At 41.3% G+C, this 7006-nt stretch overlaps 1 long non-coding RNA gene across 1 annotated transcript; it reads left to right on the top strand.

Annotated features, from left to right (window-relative positions):
* Window positions 1–451: 451 nt before the first annotated feature.
* On the top strand, window positions 452–5757 carry LOC147336433 (uncharacterized). The gene is made up of 3 exons (XR_015128542.1): window positions 452–1071; window positions 3523–4813; window positions 4915–5757. It is a non-coding gene; the product is annotated as an uncharacterized LOC147336433 (long non-coding RNA).
* Window positions 5758–7006: the final 1249 nt, after the last annotated feature.

The following is a 7006-nucleotide window of genomic DNA, read 5'->3' as shown; positions in this document are numbered from 1 at the left end:
TTGAGTTGATGTTCAGGTTCATTAATGGTTTTGAGCTTCATCTAGTGAGAGTGTCTAGGTGATACATGCTGAGGGAAAACTAGAACATAGAAGGAATTGCAATACATGCTTACAAAACACTTATATCAGGTCATTTTATATTAAGGTTTTAGTAGAGGTTCTTGGTTAAAACATTTATTTGGTAGAAGACATACACATAGTCTCAGTGAGCTTCTGGTCTAGTGAAAGGTCAGAAGTGCAACAGGTGAATTGAGAAAGAGCATTTGAGGACGAGACACAGACAGTAGGAGGTGAAGAGGTGACTGTGACCAGGAGATATTTTATTTTGTATTCTTATGATCACAGTTATAATCAGAAGTATCAATCATTAATCATTTACCATTGTTGAACCAGTTGACAGAATAATCTTTGTTTTATATCTATGGTAATCTGAGTAAAGATTAAGGTATGCAGGTTATCATCATTGTAATCAAGTCTCAAATGGTATCCACAGCATTGTATTCACCGTCCATAACTGGAGGGTCCAGCAGGACCTTGTTCTAATTCATTTGCAGGCCTACATCAGAACATGCACATAGAGAGTTATGTAAACACGCACGTTCACCCTTATTTACACAGGGAGGTCATGTCAGGACATTCTCTAGTTGGACACACAGGCTCACAGAACTGCACAACATGACATGTCACACACTTCTTTTTCTCTAAAGTATCATCTGATGTTTGTATAAGGAGAACTTTGGACTATGGGGAGACTGTTATCATTTCCAGTAAGGTCTAACTGTGTGATGTCATCATGGGTTATAGAAGGATGGGGAACGGTCCACTCTTGGGAGATCTGTGGCTGTACGCTTGTCTTCCCATGCTTCTGTCTTAGAAGTGTGTAATAAAATCACTATTCTGACATCTACTGAGACCATGCAGTCGTTTGTCTTCTCCTCAAAACTCGAATCATGACATTTCTGGTGCCGAAACCCGGTTTGGGGGGAGACTAATGGAGCCTGGCTGACGGTCTAGTGGTGTCAGACGGACGGCCGGGAGGTCGACTGAGTGATGGGCCCTGAGATATGAGAGGTAAGCACCGCCTGTTGATGGATCTCCAAAGGTGCTGAATTGGGAATTAAACTAAATTAAATGTTCACTCAGTGGAGCTTCTGTTCTGTCCGTGGTGATTTTGGGGTAATTAGTGTTAGATGTTTGGGGAATATATTACTGATAAAAGTTATAGTTGTTTATTGTGGGAAGCGAATTTTGAGTTAAGAGGTTATATGAGGTTAAAATAATACGGTTTAAGGTGTGTGGAAACCGATGTGGGTGGCTGGATGCCAGCAGTCACCTGGTTAGTGTAGGGTATTTGGTTTAATCGATTAGCAGAGACGCGGTCTCGGGCGTCAGGTAATTAAACGGGGGGGGGGGGGGGGGGGGCTGAGTATTTCAGGTGCAGTTATAACTATTTTATACATATTGCATATCTGTGCTTATTTGAGTTGATGTTCAGGTTCATTAATGGTTTTGAGCTTCATCTAGTGAGAGTGTCTAGGTGATACATGCTGAGGGAAAACTAGAACATAGAAGGAATTGCAATACATGCTTACAAAACACTTATATCAGGTCATTTTATATTAAGGTTTTAGTAGAGGTTCTTGGTTAAAACATTTATTTGGTAGAAGACATACACATAGTCTCAGTGAGCTTCTGGTCTAGTGAAAGGTCAGAAGTGCAACAGGTGAATTGAGAAAGAGCATTTGAGGACGAGACACAGACAGTAGGAGGTGAAGAGGTGACACAAAGAGCATGTGAGGTCAACACGTACACACACATTAGTTAAGATTTATTTAGAGGAGAGATTAGTTAGGTCTAGACAAGAAAGAGGAACAATTCATTTTAAGACAAGAACGGAAAGTACAAGCCATGAAAATAGAAGATGATTTTCTGGGTGAAAAGTCATGATGATGTTGATCTGATCTATGTATAAAATGTACCGGTGACGCATGAAGGGGCGTCAGTAAACAAACCCTGATGTTATAAAATAATTGTTTGTGCCTTAGTAAGTCGAAGATCAATTGCTGTTTTCAGTGATCTTCCCACGTGTGAATTAAAATCTTCGTTTGACTTCACCCGGCCGGACCAGTGTGGTTATTTTTCGATCACCTCTTGTACCCTTTCTCAATTCTTGAATCTTAACACCTTTCAAAAAGAAAGGTCACCACACTTCGTGTTGTGTCACTCCTCGGCCCATTTGGCCGCTTCTAAGTCCATCAATGGCATCATGGCCACTGGAACGACCGTTCTGGGGTCCACTGCCCTCGTTATTACCTTTTCCAGCAGTCCTCTGGCGCAAGGAATGAGACAACAACCGCAGGTGACCAGTATCGCTAAAAAGTGGCAGTAGAAAACATTGCAGACATGAAAAACCCCTTCCATTTCCCAAACACTGAGGTCATCCAGCTGTCCAGCGGATTGTCAATTCCCGAGTGCTCATGCATGGTTTTAGACAGAGTTTTCAGCCCCTCCGTATCCGTTACCGTATCCGTATCCGTTGAGAATTTAAAGCATGTGTAGTTGTTTCGTTTGGGCATGAATGGTCCTACTTGTGTTTGCTTGTGAATTAGGGGAAATAAGCTGGACAAGATAGTCCAGTTGCCAGTGTGCTCACCGCTTCTCTAGTCAACCGCAACATGCAGTCATAGCCCCACTTGTCCTCTGGATACAGTGGTGCGGGCTCCGTGAACAAACGTGGTCTAGCTGAAGCACAGGCAACACAATCAGATACATGTTGTTCTTTAGCATTTTGAGCCACCCAGTCCAGCCAGAGGTTACTGTCACTGAAGCCGGTGGCACGCTCAATCAGGTCCTCAGTCCTAGTGTAATCCACCGTCAGGACTGGCCTCCCGTTTGTTTCCTGCTCCTCTTAATGTAATGGTACATTTTATTTTACTTTATCAGACTTACCCAAAATATATATGCTTTCGTTACTTTGCTGCTGTTTTAATAATTTACTGTTTAAAAGTCAAGTCAAGTCAAGTCAAGTATTTATTTATTGTCATTGTCAAAGAACAATGAAATTGCGTTTGGGGCTTCCGTACAACCCGTAAAAAAAAAAAAAAAAAAAAAATACCCCTTAAAACCCAAGTGTAAATATTTAACCCAGTGTGACTTCAGTGCAATGAGACAATCCTTAGCAACAACATGAGAACAAGACAGGTAATGTTCATAGGACATTCAGACAAAGACCTGAGAAACATGACAAACTGCAACAATGCAACCCGTTCAATATTATTATACTGTGAGATATGATGGTTGTCTATTTAAGAAAGGGGGGGGGGGGGGGGGGCAGGGGGGGGAAAGGGAAAAAAACCTTGGTCACTTGGACAAGTCTCTCACACAGAGACAACCTACCATTTTTTTTTTCAGTCCTCAGGGTTTTGGATGATTTTTGATTTTGAAAACAACATGAAATCTTCACAACATGAAACAAATGTCTTTGTTGAGCCATGACTGGATTTCTCCTTATCCTTCCTAAAGGCCGTTATAACCTTGCACTGCCAGTGGTGAGCTGCACCAGCTGTGGCCTAATGTGGTCCCCCTCAGTTAAGGACTTCCAGGGTGGTGGATATTGGCCTGGCACCTTAAATTTCTGCACCCTGTTTTCAATGGATGTCTTTCAGTCTTTCTATGACATTAAGAAGCTGCAGCAGGGATGTCACTTAAGGCCTTTGTCAAAGTGCTGGATGAACGAACAGCCCATTTTGGAAGGGTGAGTTTCTAAATTTGTCAAGTTTAAGGAAATTGTGCAAATCAATGTTTATGATGACTGTCCGTGAATATTCTGTTGTTTGTCCTCTACTTAAAAGACTGGCCGAATATCAGCTGATGCCTTCAGCAAAAGTTTCTTGGAGTGGAGTGCTGTAAAGTGTGAGGTGGACAGGATGTGCAAGGAGCCATGCTTTAGCTGCCCTGCCTGCACTCCAGACATGCTCGCCGTCTCAGTTGATGGAAACTGCAAGCTTTATCGCTTTCAATCAAATGCAAGGTACGTTATGCATTGTGTACATAAATCAAATATGGATTTGTACAAAAATTGTATTTTGATGTTTCTTTTCAAACAACTGTCACCGTGTTCGTTCAGCACTTCAGAGCAGGGGAACTTTGAAGGTGTCTTCATTGAGAAAGATGAGGAAGTTGCTGAGTTTGTGAAATACATCCAGAGACACACAAATGATGTAAGATACACATATATATCAGTGCTGTCAGCGTTAATCTTGTTAAAATGACGTTAACGCCATAACCATATACTCATACGTGTGTGTGTGTGGATACATATTTGGATGGGTGGATATTTATTTTGTTTTTCTCTTGGTGTTGTCGTAATACTATTTACTTGACTTTATCTTAATGTGTACTTCATTTTGAGTAGCTCACACTTGGATGTGCGAGGTATACTGCAGCTTGTAGTCTTGGATACGTTTAAGACATTTTGTTATAAGGTTGAATGAATTCAGCAGTCATGTATTGTGACCTCCTTTCTATAGATCAAATGGGGAGGTGCGTTTCAGGATGGGGCCGGTTCTACAGTTGGAGAAGAGGTGGAACAAGTAAACAGTTTCCTGTCTAGGGCGGCCATCACAACGAAGTACATGTCTAAAGCAGGTGTGTGTCTGTGTGTGAGATTCCACTCAGTCTCCTGCTCATTCATTCTTATTTGTATACTAACTGAAATGCAGGGCGAACAGACATGCTGAGCCTCCTGGCTTTGGGCTGGAACAAAAGGAAAGTGGAACAACTGGGCCGCACTTTGAGCCAGAGATATCTAAAGGTCATTTTTTCAACACCCATTTTAATGTGTGTGGTAATGGGGGGGAAACACCAGTACTCTAAAAATGTCCATATGAATGACATTTATTAATGTATTCTTAGATCATAAGGATCCTTAGAGAACAAGTGGAGAGCCTGAATGCGAGCAGAAATGAGCTGGGTGTGGATGACGACACACTGCAGCAATGGGCTGAAGGTGAGTCTCAATATAATGCACTCGTGTATAACAACAGGACCCACCATGGCCTCATTAAAGAACTTAGAGTTAAGATCTTTCTGACAGTGTCAACAAACAATGAAAAATAAGCTTGTAAAAGCAGAATTGATGGCAGAGTTGTTGCGTTTGATCAAATTGGATTGGACCTGGGTTGAAGTGATGTCGTACTAGTTGGTTTTATAAAGCTGAACACCAACATACTTGTTATCTCATGATAATGCAGCACATGAAGGCTCCAGATGTCTTATAATGAATATCATCAAGTCAGTGATTACAGAGTCCACTGTAGTTTGGTGACTGTTACTCATCCTGTGTTCTGATTAATATTCCTCTCACTTAGAAACGGATCAAACTGATGGCAGCCTTGGAGCGTTGCAGGCACGAGTAGAGCAGCTTGTCGTCATCATCAGAGTGCGAAGTCTTTACAGACAAAATGGTGTCACAGTTTCTTTGAAACGGACCGTTTGATGCTCACTTTGTACAGCTTGTACAGCTACTTTGTAAACAGAATAAAATCAGATCCAGGTTTGTTTAAGCTGGATGTGATTTGTTCTAGCAAACAAATTGATGAGTGTAGATTAAAATGTAAATATATACATTATGTGAAGGTGTTCCTTTTTATGATTATTTACAGATAGCAACAAGAGGCGACACAGAATTCGCAAGGTCATCTTAGATGAGAAGAAACGCTTGGCGGCTGCTGTTGACGACTACAACAAGCTCGCTGAACCAACAAAGCAAATCGTATCCAGTGATGCCCTCATGCAGACCGACGTTTGGCCCTGGCAGAGCACAAGTGAACGTAAGCTCTTGATTTCTAAATATCCTTTTTAAACAAACTCCCAGTATCTGAGCAGCAGTTGAATGTTTTGTTCTTGAATCATAATATGCTGCTATGTTTTCCCATCTGATGTTGTTAAACTGCAGCTGCTGCTGACCTCCGGACAAAGAGAAAGGTCTTTGAGAAGGTGATGGCTGTGAGGCGCCTGAGAGAGGAGGAGATGATCCTTTGCAGGGAGATGCAGCATCACTGGACAGTGTTGCAAATGCGATCTGTGGTGTTGGGGACAATCTCCTCAGACTGTAAGCACATCTTTTATTTATTTATACATTTGGTGATGAATTGATTGAAAATAATAGCAGATGCTAAAGTCTTACTGGATCTTTTACCTATATTTGGGTTGCTAGCTAACACTGCCTTCTCCCTTAAAAAAAGTTTAATTACATGATCCTAACTCCTTGTGTTTATGAGGTGAGTTTTTTTGTCTGTTTGTTTGTTTTACTTATATTTAATAGTTTTGTTGTTTTTACAGCCTCCCTTGTTGGCATGTCGGAGGATGCACAGAAAGGACTCCATAGCCTGGTTTAAAAACAAAGTGAACTGAAAGCTGAAACGCTCAAAGTAAAGGACGTGTACAAGAGAATCCTCAGCCACCAACCACTCCTGGAAATGGACTCGGAGGAGGAGGAGGACGTTCCAGACGATGAGAGTGATTTGAGCACTTCTGATGAAGACTGATTGTGTCATCATTGATGTTATGTTTGCTAGAATAAAAAGTTAAACACATCTGTTTAATGTGATTTTTATAATGTCTGTTTCAGAAATTGCTTATCAACAGACATTTTACATGTTGAGAAGAAAAATGTAATTCCCTTGGTGCAGTTGTTTACCCTGAATCATTCTTTCCCATCTAATTTAATGACTCGTGTACATGTTCAGATACAATAACATCATTGAATTCATGGGATGCTTTCTGGGCTGCTCAAATTACCACAAAATGTAAAAGCACCAGGCAGCACACTCACAAGGACATGTTTTGTTCAGTGTTTTGTTGAAGAAATCAACAAGTACAACTGAGATGTTTGCTGTAGTGGTGTGTTTGTTAAGAAGCATGCCAGCACACTGGTGAACTGACAGTCCCAGAATGCACCCGAGCCAGTGACTCGCCCCAGAACAAATGGAATTAATTATCTAGA

This window comes from Aulonocara sp. 'chitande type north' Nkhata Bay, linkage group LG3 (assembly GCF_057382095.1).
Source record: "Aulonocara sp. 'chitande type north' Nkhata Bay isolate Kocher_YH1m ecotype deep benthic linkage group LG3, A_spYH_male_GT1.1, whole genome shotgun sequence".
Lineage (NCBI taxonomy): Eukaryota > Metazoa > Chordata > Actinopteri > Cichliformes > Cichlidae > Aulonocara > Aulonocara sp. 'chitande type north' Nkhata Bay.
This window is presented reverse-complemented; position numbering and strand designations above follow the sequence as displayed.